This window comes from Adiantum capillus-veneris, chromosome 21 (genome assembly GCF_014529385.1).
Source record: "Adiantum capillus-veneris isolate H3 chromosome 21, ASM1452938v2, whole genome shotgun sequence".
Lineage (NCBI taxonomy): Eukaryota > Viridiplantae > Streptophyta > Polypodiopsida > Polypodiales > Pteridaceae > Adiantum > Adiantum capillus-veneris.
In genome coordinates this window covers 81,721,761-81,735,704 of record NC_140951.1, presented here as the reverse complement: position 1 = coordinate 81,735,704, position 13,944 = coordinate 81,721,761, and the positions used below count along the sequence as shown (strand labels likewise).

Genomic DNA, 13,944 nt, shown 5'->3' with positions numbered 1-13,944 from the left:
AAAGAATAGTAAGTGGAGGGTCTGTGTTGACTACAAACCACTAAATGCATCTACAAAGAGGGACCACTTTCCTCTCCCTTTCTTGGATGAAATTTTGAATGAAGTAGCGGGTTTGGAATGCTATACTGTGTGTGATGGTTATTTTGAATACTTTCAAATACGCATAGCCTTGGAAGATCAGCTAAAAACCACTTTTATCATGCCATGGGGTTGTTTTGCATACAGAGTTATGCCATTTGGTCTCACAAATGCACCTGCCACATTCCAAAGATATGTCACATATGTTTTTCAACCGTTCTTTGGAACATCCATAAGAGTGTTCATTGATGATTTTTTTATATATAGCTCCCGCATTTCACACTTAGAAAAGGTAACTGAAGGTTCGGCCAGGCTGCAAAGCCTAGGCGGGCAATTAAATGTGGATAAATGCCACATTGGGGAGAGTAAAGTCATTCTACTAGGCCATGAAATTTCATCAAAAGGTATCAGCACCGACCCAAGCAAGGTGTCCGCACTCATAGCCCTACCTTCACCAACAACCGAACGTCAACTCATCTTTTTTCTACAAAAAGTGAGGTACTTGAGTAGATGCGAACATCTACTATCGCAACTTGTTCTACCACTGCAACAGCTCACTCAAAAATCAGCTTTCACTTGGGACGAGGAAAGCGAACATCACTACAACAAGGTAAAGGAGTTCTTAGCCACCTTGCCAACTATCTCACCACCTAAGTGGGATGAAAAATTCTATGTCACCTCAAGTGTGGGTGATGATTCATTGAGGGTTGTGCTACTTCAAAAGGATACGATGACATCTTTCATGAGGCCAATCTACTTCTCTAGTCGAATGATGATAGCAGCAGAGAAAGGTTTCACCCATGTGGAACACTTAGTCCTAGCTCTTAGGTTTGCAACTACAAAGTTTAGGTCATATTTGCTGCCTAAGCAATTTGTGATTCTAACCATGGATGAGATATTTCCCTATGTCGTACAACACATGGATGTCTCTGCTAGGATTACTAAATGGCTAGTTCGTCTACAAGAATTTGATATACGATACATGTGGAAAGCACGACAAAGGCAAGCTTGGGGGGACTCATGACCTACCAAGTCTTTGAAAGGAAGGAGAAGCAATCTAAAGAGGAAGAAGTTTGATTACCTCCAGTACCACCGATGGTAGAAGGAGCACACTCTCTCTACTTTGATGGAGCTAACAAGCGAGCATCCGACAAAACAGCTGCATGCATAGTGGTCTTTGATGACAAAGGGACAAAGGTATTTTCGCTGGGCCAATTGTTAGATTCGCATTCTAACAATGAAGCTGAGTACGCAACACTAACCAAGGGTCTACAATTGTGCATCTGGCAAGGGGTACAATGCCTTAATTTATTTGGGGATGCTCTACTTCTGGTAAGGCAAGTATGTGGAGTATGGACATGCAAGAATCCTAGCTTGAGGACTCACTTAAGTGGTGTAAGAACCTTGTTGGGTAAGTTTGAAGAAGTTCAAATACACCATATCCCAAGGACTCAAAACCATGAAGCAGATGCCCTAGCAAGTGAGAGACTGCAGGAAGTGGTGGTTGGGGCTATAAAGCTAAAGCTCCCTCTATTTCATGGTAGTGATGCCTTACCTAATATCATGCATTTTTTTGAAACAGGGGAATGCCCATCGGATTTAACAAAGGGACAAAAGCAATGGCTGACGTGGAAGGCCACTAGGTATCGGCTCATCAATGACGGTTTGTACTGTAAGGGTAAGGACGAAATACTCAGGAAGGTCCCTCTCTCTCATGAAATCACGAGAGTAATTGCTTGATGTCACGACAGAGTCTATGGTGGTCACTTTGCCCTAGACATAACAAGTAGGAAAATCTTACAGGCTAGCTTCATATGGCCTAGCCTCAACCGTGATGTACACCACTAGTGCAAAACGTGTAAGTTTTGTCAAAAGGCGCACTAGGTCACTTATGCCTGAACCACAGACACCTATTCTTTCATACGGACCATTTGAAACGTGACGTATCGATGCCATAGGACCATTACCTAGGGCCAAGTCAGGAAAATTCTACATCATCATGGGGGTCGACTACATGACTAGATGGGCAGAAGCTACAGCCACTACTAGAATCACAACGGTAGAGGTATCTAAGTTTATCTACGAGCACATATGCTGTAGGTTTGGCACACCATTAGAGATTATCTCTGATAGAGGGCCAGGTTTTAGAGCAGACTTGGTAGGAGAATTAATGCAGAAACTGAGCATTACAAGGAGGCACTCTTCACCATATTACCCTCAATGTAATGGCCTAGTCGAAAAGGTGAGTGGAATGGTTTCTAAAATTATTACCAAGCAGGTAAACAATCATCCTGGAGACTGGGATAAGTACCTACTACCAGCTTTGTGGACCTACATCCTTGGGATTCACACCGTATCATCAGGTATTTGGTAAGGAAGCAATCTTGCCCATTGAAGTGCAACTACAAAGTCTCAGAGTAATGGCAAGCCAACTTCAACGGCCCAACATGCATTTGAGAGATCACATCATCGACTTCGAAAGACTACAGCTGGACAGAGAAGAAGCAATAAATTATCATGCGGCACAAGCAGAGCACAGACAGCTTAGCTTTAACCAGCATCTTTGGCAAAAAAAGATTGAAGAAAGGAATGTTGGTGCTCCGCTACGACAATCGCTTCGACACGCGCAAAGATAAGAAACTCCTACTCCGATGGGAAGGCCCTTTCATCATCAGGAAAAAGTATGCCAATGGAAGCTACCAGCTTATGGAAGCTGATGGAAAACTTCATAAAACTAGGGTAAATGGTTGGCAGCTCAAACCTTATTTTCTTCAATTTGACCAGGCTCCACCTATCGACATTCCAGATGAGGGTACACCATCAACCGCCACCTTCGACGACAATGATCAAGCAGATGAGTTAGAGAGATGAATGCCTCTAACCAAAAGGGGAGGGCTAATGACGACCGATTTTCGAAACCGCGACCGTGAGAACCATACCCCAAGAAGGGGAGAGCATATTACCAAAGGAAAAACAAAAAAAAGGGAAAGTTCTTTACCATTCACCACCCTTTAGGCTTAACCACTAGCGGGGCGCCACCAATTTGGCCACACCTCTCCATTATCACCAGAACACAGAGCCTCTCTCCTACCGCTAGGCTCCACCAGCCCACTCTCTCTCACTTACTCTGCCGTTGCATCACCTGGCCCAGTGGGCGCATAAAATGAGATACCACCATCACACCCCCTCTGGCGAGCCACCAGTTTTTGTAAATATTCTCTCTCTCTCTTTCATTTTTCCTTTCTCTCTCTCCCTCTCTCTCTCTTTGCTTGTCCATATTCCAGCTATGGTGGGCCGCCATACTATACCCCTCCATCTTCCCTCTCATTCACACCCCTTCGGCCTCACTCTCCTCTCCCCCCCCATTTTCTTCCCAGCTCTGGCGAACCACCGGCCTATACCACCCCCCCCCTATCTTCCCCTCCCATTAGCTCTCACTCTCTCCCTTTGAGAGAGCGGCCCCGCAGGCAAAAGGAAGGAATCTCATATTCTCTCTCTCTCAATTCACTCCCCTCTCTCAATAACCTCTTATCCACATCCTTCCCCCTCCACTCACACTCTCTCTCTCACTCTCCCCCCCCCCCCCCACGGTGGGAACCTGCCATAAGGAAAATACTCTCTCTGTCTATATATAACTCCTAAACCCCCCCCTTCTCGCCCTCTGTCAGATACGGACCACTCGAGCCTCTCTCTCTCTCTCTCTCTCTCTCTCTCTCTCTCTCTCTCTCTCTCTCTCTCTCTCTCTCTCTCTCTCTCTCTCTCTCTCTCTCTCTCTCTCTCTCTCTCTCTCTCTCTCTCTCTCTCTCTCTCTCTCTCTCTCTCTCTCTCTCTCTCTCTCTCTCTCTCTCTCTCCCGCTCTCCCGGACCCAGTTCGAAGGCGCTACGTATACACACACGCCACACACACACCCACCCTCTCACCTTCTCCCTCCCTCGCCACCTCACCCCACCTTCACTCTCTCTCTCTCTCACGTTGTGCGCAGGCGGCCCATCTTCCTCTCTCTCGCTCTCAGCCCGAAGGCGCCGCATTTTCATGCTCTCTCTCTTGAACACACACACACACACACACACCCTCCCTTCCCCACACACAACGCCCTCTCTCCATCTGTCTCCCCATCTCCCATCCTCACGTTCCCTGCTCCAGTAAACAACCAAAATGAAAGAAAATACATATATATATATATATGTATATATATATATATAACATATCTATATATATACATATATATATATATATACATATAGATATATATATGTATATAACATATCTATATATATACATATAGATATATATATATATATATATATATATATATATATATATATATATATATATATATATATATATATATATATATATATATATATATGTATATATACACACATAATCCATATACCCCCCCTCGTTCACATGCACGCTAATATGCACATACATACATCCATACATATACACACTCGCGCTCGTGCACTCACACATATACACACACGCCTACCCACACTCACCCATATACAGTACATGCACGCATATATGCACAATCACAACACAAAGAAGGAAAAAAAACAGAATGACATCGACATCGACAAAAGAAAGAAGGCGGTCCAGTCACGCGTCGCCAACACTAAAACGAGCAAAGGCGCCGAAGGCACGCCCAGGCCAGCACCAAAGGGAGGTAACTCAAAATCTCGGCTTCTCACGACAAAAGCCTACTCCAGCAGCACTAAGACCTCACACCGACCACCTGAACCATAATAACCCACTCTTCCCTAATAACCTAGCCATGGCTAGTGGACAAAATGAGGTCCATGAAGATATTGTTGTTCTCATCATAACTAATAGTAGTTCCCTGTGAGGTATAAATATCTTGAATATGAAATGGACATCCAATGTAGCATGTCTGTTCATTATTGAGCTGTAGCCTTTCCTTCCAAACACTTGCAGCTGTCGGTAAAAGCTTAGAATTTATTCCTTTCTTCACAAACATGGAAGAGATAGACTATTGAATAGCTAAGTAACCTCTTTTACTAACTCTAAGGGAGTCCAATGTACCCTGTATATGCTTGGCCGGCACTGCATTCTTTGAAATGAATCTGTCAACGACATCCCGTTGCAAAACCTTTAAACTTTTTGTCATGCATTATATCCTTTGCAAGACCACTAGTTATCAATGGCTTTTAACTGATTTCCTACATTGGCCTTCGGGTCTATGTTCTCTTTGTTTGGATAGATAGAATCTCTAGAAAGAAAGCATAACTAACATAAGCAAAAACTTAGATTAGTTTAAATTAATTAGACAGTTTACAATGCTCACCTGAATGCTTGGATTCTTTTCTTAAGACCGCCAGAGCCTACCTTCAACGTTTCAAGATTCCGTAGTTTCTTCTTTCGCACACGAGTGCCTAACATTGTCTCTTTGTTTTGTAATGACCGTACCTTTGTTCGCAAGACTTGTGATTCTTGTGTGTGTTGCATTACAGTCTTTTGTTCCTCATAATGCAAGTTTGAAAGTCTATGGATCTCATTTTCTTGGTGCTTCACCATGTCTTTATAAGTTTTTGCTTTTGTTGTTTAGAGCTTTACAGTAGCCAAGCAATCCATTCTCTCCATTACCTGCAAAGGTCAATAAGTTAGTGGAATTTGAAAATGTAGGGAAAGCATTCGTCATGGGATTCAATGGATAGAGTGAGCCTTTTGTCCAAATATCTAAGTGTTTTGCTCCCTCTACTTTGAGTCTCTCTGTCATGATTGGTGTCACTTTGATGTTAGTTTTGCCTCGCTTACACAGTGGCGTATATTGGGGATCCAGGTGAAGGGTCTTTTAAAGAGGACATTTGTGGGGGTGGAAGAAGAAGCCATGCATGCAACAGTGCAATAAAGGGAGGTTTTCTTTAAGGTCAACGCACAAACAATGAGAAAGTAAGGAGAAAGCAGGTTTGGAAGGATACATCCTATTTCCTTTAGTCATACATTCCATGTACAGGAAACTCCCTCCAATTCTAGGACGTTCATTAAATGCAATTGAAAACAATTTATTCTTCAATCATCACGACCATTATGACACTGTGGCAAGAATCTACTTGTAAGTGCACTTTTTGAATGGTTATTCCAAGTTTAGAATTGCTTTTACCACACCTATTTTCTAGAGAGAGAAAGTCAAAATTCTATTTTTCTTAGAAGGACCTCCAAATGACCTCCGAAATTTCCTAATGAGTCCATTCTCTGACATGAAGACAAGGTATTAAGAGACAGTAAGACTATCCGACAATATCTTATTAAGTTTAAGAATTATCCTTTTGAAGATGCTAGATGGATGCAAGGCATACAATTAAAGGATAACCTAAACCTTGTCAATGCTTACAATGCTTCCCTAGAGTAAGCAAATGTACAAATGTTTAAAATGAACAAAGTTTTTGTCTTACAAGACTCTCTTTTTCTTTATTGTGCACAAATGTGAAGTAGTATGCATGCTTAGATCAAGTTTGCGGAGACGACATCTCCCAAACACCGAGTAGAGCTTGTCACTCTACTATGGAAGATTGATAGGACTAATGTGCAGACATGCTTGCAGCAGCTTAGGCTCTCCAGTGCCAAATGGATTAGTCATCCATTCTGGAATGATGTCGTAGGGTAACATGGGATCCTCTACACGCTAGAAAAAGGACTAATGAATAGGCTTTATCTTCTCTACCCCATAGTCGAGGACGACTATGATTTCAAGAGAGAGGTAATGTCATAATAACTAATATCTAATTCTCCTAAATGATTTTCTCATGTTAAACTGATCATTTAATATGGGGAAGTGCCAGGGGAGAAAAAGCTAGAATATTGGTTAAGCTGGCAGACCGACCACAATAGGGATCCAAAGGAGGGAAAATAGGGATCCAAAGGGGGGGCCATCTGCAAAAGAGCAAGGTGCAACAATGGGCTTTAAAGACCCTAAGGCTCAGCCCATTAAGACTTCCAAAATGCTAAGGTTCCAAAATTCAAAGATTGTGCCCAAAGGTCAATCACTAGGAAAATTGGATGCTTAGTATGTGTGCCAAAAAGTCTTCAAAGAGTCCTACTTAGGAGGGGGTGAGCCCTAGAAGTAGGGGATGAGAGAGAAACACATACACACACACACACACACACACACACACACACACACACACACACACACAAGCTCCCTTTACACAAAAGGAATCAGGGACACATGTCAGCTCCCTAGCCCAGATGCCTACAAGGTGTACTCGAATCCTATTGGATGGCCATGAAGGTGGACCAATGAGAATTAGGCTAGAGTAAATCTAGTTTAATTAATTTAAAAACACTTAATAAAAGAACCAATAAGAATTAAGCTCTCTAGAAGACTATTGGACAGTTTCCCAAGGGATCCAATGAGCATTCAACAACCCAATGGTTTTTCTGATTCCTATTGGCCAGGAGAGAAAGGGGTCCAATGAGAGTTTAGTAGCATTAATTAATTACCTCTAGCTCTCACAAAAGGGAAAAGGGGGACACATGTCAAAAGGCTATCACTTATGCTCTTGAAATTCCATTGGCTAAGCCTGGAGAGGTCCAATAGGGTTGCAGCATGAGCAAATAGCAAGAGGGGTCGACCAAGAGAGAGAGGGGGTTGATTTTCTCAAGGCATTATTGCATACACACTCACACAAACTCATGTGTGAAGCAAGAAGACTCTCTCTCTCCTTCTCAAGCTTTAATGGAAAGCTTATCACCTACTCCAAGCTTGTGCAAAGGGAGGCCTACACCAACAACTCTTGGTTTTGAGATGCAAATCCAACCAAGAGCCAAGCTTCAATGCATGCTCGTCTCCTCTACCATGCTAATTACTAAGCTATGCTATGATAATATGAGTGATTATGTGAGGAGATGTACATCTTTCGCGTAAGACTACTCCTTCTTCCTCTCAATATACTCTCATACCCCGCTAGCTCTCACCATCTTTGAAGGTGTGTGAGGTCTTGGGTCTGAGACCATGAGGGAATCGATGTTGTGTTTTATAAGTGTTTTGCTTAGTACTTGAAGTTTCCATCTTCATTGCACTAGCTATTATTGAAGGAACACAAAGAATTGTATTGTAAAATGTCTCTCTTGATGGTAGATACCATAATACAACGCCTTTTGGAGGGGGAACCAGCTCCATGTAAATCCGGTCCTCAACTGTTTTCAATAGCTTAATTTCTCTCTCTTTTGAAGTATTGTTCATGCTATCTAGCTAGGTGTTATTCTTTTTGTATCTTTCTCCACCCAAGCACTCTTGTTATTCTCATTACGAATCTATTCTAATAAAATGCTCACTATGTTCATGCTATTTTCCGCTACACACAAGTTACTAGGCCCTTAAATGCTAGATTGGTATTAGAGCATAAGGTTTCTCTTTTCTTGCTCAATAAGGGAGGTCCTCAAGCTAGGTTTAAATGGTTGGTATTATTAATTGCAAATGAGTAAGTAGAATAGGTATTTTTCAGCCTTGCAGTGTGCCTGCCTTCGTGCAGATAACGGGGCATCACCGTCGAGAGCTATGGTCTTAATAGTGGAGTCCTATGGGGATTGCCTATGGCTTAACCACTATTGAGCTATTAGAAGCTTGACAAGAGCCAATGCTATTTTGGAGCAAGGCTCAAGCAGCAAAGGTGAAAAACACAAAGTTACAATAGAAACAAGAAAGCCTCCTAGAGAGCCAGAGCACACTGCAAAAAGAATTGGAACAAGAGAGGAAGGACAATGTTGCCCTCACTCAAGATATTGAGGATGAGATGAGTGCAAATTGCAAGTTGCAAGTGGAGCCATAGAGATAGAAGAATAGCTAGAAAGACAAAATTAGAATAAGAAAAAGCTAGGAGAATCATGTAGTGTGGTAAAAAACACACTATCTCAACTCTGGGCAATGCAAGACACAATAACTCTAGCTACCACTTCACAAGCACGTACTATAATATTAGAGGAGCTCAAAATGGTGGAAGAGCAGCTGTTTCAAGATAATTATGATAGAAAAATCATGATAGCAGGCCATTTGGACATAGAGGCTCCAAAGGATCAAGAGATCAAATCATTAAAGAAACATTAGGCAAAGACACAATCTGATCTAGCTGCCCAAGCTGAGAGACATGCATAAGAGCTCTAAGGCAAAGAGATGGCAATCAATGTCTTGAAAGAAAAGACAATATTTTCGGTTCAATAGGCATCAACACAAGTGGTGGAAGCAAGAAGGGTAGACCTTCCCCAGTAGATCTACCAAGTACGTTTACCAAGGGTGGGCTACATGACCTTGAAACAACTAAAGAACAAACCAATGCTAGAGAAGAGATGAAAAAATGGATAGCAGAGATTCTAGCCTTTTTCACAAGGAGTTACGCTATACAAACTTAAGGTCTTGAAATCCACCACTCTACTGATGATAAATCTTGATGAAGTGGTCAAGGACTTCGATCATGACATGATTCCATTGCCACTTATGAAGCAAGAAGCTCTATTGTGGAAAAGAAAGATCCTAGCAGCACTTGAGTGCAACCAAAAAGGCAATTACAAGGATGTACTAGTATTGGTAGACCAAGTAATCATAATACTACAAAATCTATGGCACAAGAAGTGGTTCGAGCAGCAAACCACAGGACGAGAGGATCTATCAAAACACACCCAAACATGTCCGGATCAACCCTATTTACAGCCCAATCCCTAGATGACGATCCTAGGAGAGTTATGAAATATGGAAAATCAAGAAACCTTTTGCGTTGAATTATCCAGTACTCTCAAATCCCATCAACAACTACAAGCCAATCAAGTCATATATGGTGCATTCTCTACAGGCAGTGATCACACAAATGCGAGATGTTCCTGATCTCACCTCTCAGATGATGGTCAAAATTTCCAAGATAATCATCACATGTATCACAGACATTGAAGATATTGAAGCATCAAAGAACCTTTGGCAAGTGTTCCTCGAAGGTACACAAGGCATAACCTAGAGCCTGGAGATAGAGGTCCCCAATCGCAACATCATCATGTGGATGTATGCCCATGTCATGTTTTTGCCTTTGCACTACATGCAAACCTTCAAAGAGGCATGCATGATCAGGTTCTTTGAGATGGACTCCACCATCTTCAACCAAATGGAAAAGGATCTGCTAGCGTGACACATAGCTTATCAAAGCGTGATCCTCAAAAAACCATTCAAAGGCCTTGACATCCAAGCAAATATGGTGGTCCGAGCTGAAAAATTCAAAATAATCACATAAAACTCTAAAAAATAGCATTTTTTACTACTAAAGGCAAAGCTAAAGAAAATGCTTGCACGAGGATGTGCAGCAACTAGGAAGGGGGGAATGTTAGCAACTAGACTAACTGGGCACCCTCCTAGTCATCCACCTCTTCATAAAGCCATCATTTTGTACTCCTATTATTTTTTCCAAGAAAACCTTGTAAATGAGAGAAACTCTTATTTTTGAGCGGAATGCTTCCTGAGCCATATCTTTGTAATATATGAGTTATAATCTCTATCTTGAGTTTTGAGCCTTGTAAGCCGGCCATTGGCAAAAAGTACCCTAGGTGATAAAGTTCAAATGTTTGAGTTTGAACACAACCCTTGTATCATTATCTAAAGTTTTGGGAGATTTTAAGCGTACAACTGAGAGCGGGTGCTCTCTAGCACTTTGTAATTAAATTTTCTCAAACTCTGTTTCTCCAAATTTGATTTTGACAATTACATTGTGTTCCTTGTCTTGTGCTCTTTACGTTCAGTATAATCATTTCTCAATTTTGTTGTGGTTTGGGACAACCAATATATAATTGGTTGTTTTTTTATGTTTTGACCATAAGAGAGTGTTCCTAGACCATAGGGCGAACATTCTAGATAGTTTTGTTGCAATTTTCAGGACCTTGATCATGATGGATTGTGATTTTGGTACCTTGCAGGATGGTAACCAAACTTGGTAGGATAGTGGCCCCTAGACCTCTCAGGCCTCCTCCTAAAGTTCTATTGCATTTTGACTTTGTTTGAGTGCCAAAATGGCGTGATGACCTAGAGTGGTGAGACAAGACATAGGCAGATTGCTTGGGTAGAGAGTGATAGATTTTCTAGTGCTATAGATAGTTCCAATCTATAGGTTTAGTTCTTGAGGTTGACACCCTCAAAGAGTTTCCATGCCCCATCCAAGTCACTTTCTTGAGTATTGACAGTATGTTAGTGCTAGACAGCTATGCTGCAGAGGTTTGATCATGGTTGTGGGGGTTGTCTTGGTGGAGTGTGTGTGTGAGGAATGCATGCAAGACAGGGGGAAAGAGAATTGGGATAAGGGGATGAAGCATAGAGAGTTTGGGTTAGTGGAGAGGAAAGTGAGAGAGTCAACTCTCTCTCTTTCTCTCCTTATATTGATTAGAGAAAGTAAGGGTAAGGGTGGTTTCCAACGGACACCTGGCCTACATCCCAACAACCTCCCACTTGAAGGTCATGGTGGCCAATAGTGTCACTAGTATAGCTAGTCTATACAAAGTTGATGAAGCATCACTTATGCAGTGTGTAAATCGCTCTGAGGCAAGGCTCTTCATGAGAGCATCTGCGGGGTTGTTGTGAGTGTGAACCTTGACAAGCTCGACGCACTTGCCAGCCAATGCATCTTGTATGACATGGAATCTGACTTCTATGTGTTTTGACTTTGAGTGAAACACCAGATTCTTTGCCAAAGCAATGGCACTCTAACTATCACAATGCAATATTGGAACCTTGCGAATGCCCAAATCTCCCACTAGACGAGCAAACCATATGGCTTCCTTGCTGGCATCAGACACAACAACATATTCTGCCTCAATGGTAGATGAAGACGTGCAGTCTTTGAGACACAATCACCAAGAGATAGCTGCGCCAACAAACATAAAGAGATAGCCAGATGTGGATCCTCTATGATCCATGCAACCCGCATAATCCGCATCCGTGTAACCTACAATAGACGCATTGTTGTTTTTGAGGTGTAAACACTTGTTAGCTGTACCCTTCAAGCATCTGAGGATTTTCTTCACTACTTTCCAATGCTTCTTGCTAGGGTTTTCCATGTACCTACTAACCACTCCCACTGCATGTGCAATGTCTGGTCTTGTGGCTACCATAGCGTACATCAAACTGCCAACTGCTGACGAATATGGCACTTTTGCCATTTCCTCTTTTTCAGCAACTGTCTTAGGAGAATCATCTTTGCTAAGTTTGGAGTATGCTTGCATTTGGGTACTAAATGACTTCCCCCCCTGCATACTAAAATGTTGTGAGAGTTTTGTTTCTTAAGCCCTCTATGAAGAGAACTGACAATCATTCATTGTGTGGCAACTCTCACACGGGAGATCTCTCAATATATTTTTTGAAGTGAAGTGAAGCTTCCTTCACTTTTTTGTTTTCTTTTTTCTTAAAGGCATAGATTTGGAAAACCGTATTGTGCTTGATCCCTCTTTTGGAGAATTTCTCTACAAACTCTCATAGGAGTTTCTCGATGTTTGGAAAATCTTTACTATTCAATGGTTGGAACCAAGTCAATAATGTTCCTTCCAAGGTCAACCTAAATCTCTCGTACTAAGTGTAGAAATCCGCAACTTGTTATGCACTTAAAACTTGCTTAAAGAGTGAAACATGAGCATAAGGATCCTCCGACCCATTGTACTTTTTGGATGCACACCTTGCCACTTGAGATGGTCGCATTCTTCATGACTCAACTACCATTCTCATCATTCTAGGCTCTCCTAATACAACATATATCGCTTCATACCCACACTGCTAGATACTCTACTGGAATTTCAATCAATCGCTCTCTCATCAGGTCGTGCATCTCTTGCTCCGGTCCAAGTATTTGGAGCTCTCGTAGTATGCATAGTGTCTCAAGACTCACTGTCCCAATGTGTGGTCATGGGAACCCTTGAACCTAAGGATCCCATTGTTCTAGGTATAGAAAGATGTAGTCTATTGAACGTATCTTCCACTTTGGTTCTCACAGGACTCGCTCTCGTGATTTCTTCCCTTGTTTCAGAGACCGTTAGTCTAAAAGTTCTAGGAGCAACATAGTACTAATGGAGAGGTCCTCCAAAGTATGTAAATCTCTCTAGCTCCTTGCAGTCTATGGCAAAGTATCGTCGTTCATACTTATCAAGCATTATCACTTTGGTATCTCTACCTTCCTCATATGTAAAGGCATATAAGCATTTCTACTCCATTAATTCCCCAATGTTGGGATTGTTACACTTATACTAGAGCATCTGCTCTCGATTGTCATATTTGTACAAACCCACATGTGTATTGTCAGTGTTGACTTGAGTTGCCATATTCGCTTGCCTAAGCTTTGCATTTGGAATGTCCCGCTTTGGCGTCTTTTCTTCATGCTCAACATCAATCTTATCTTTGGTGTCTCTTAATCCCCACTTATCTACAATATAGGGATTTTGCACAACTAAATGCATGGTTCTCTTGTCATCAAAGTATTGATTGCCTCTAGAGTCCATAGAAACTATGTCCTTGAACTCAGGAGGTCTGTCTTCTAGTTTCACACAATTGCGATCCATATCATCTTTGCAGATTTTAGCACCTTGGTCACTTTCAAATTGAAATTTCAAGTGCAAGAGTTTCATGGTTGGTGTTGGTTGGGATGGTCGTGCTCCCATGGTTGTTTCCTCTTTGAAACTTGGTGGCTATGAGTTTACAGCCGCTCTATTGGTCAAAATTTAAAACCAATAAAATATTATCACACTTTTGAAAAAATTATAGTTTTGCTTGCAAAATCCACAAATCAACTTGGTATTTGATTTACAGCCGCTCTGTTAGTCAAAATGTGAAACCATCAAGATTTAATCGCACTTTTGAAGAAATTATAGTTTTGCTTGCAAAATCCACAAAT

The 13,944-nt window shown here is 41.7% G+C and overlaps 1 pseudogene; it reads right to left on the bottom strand.

Moving 5' to 3' along the window:
* Positions 1–13,612, bottom strand: part of LOC147431234 (uncharacterized) — a 36,821-nt pseudogene extending 23,209 nt beyond the window's left edge.
* Positions 13,613–13,944: the final 332 nt, after the last annotated feature.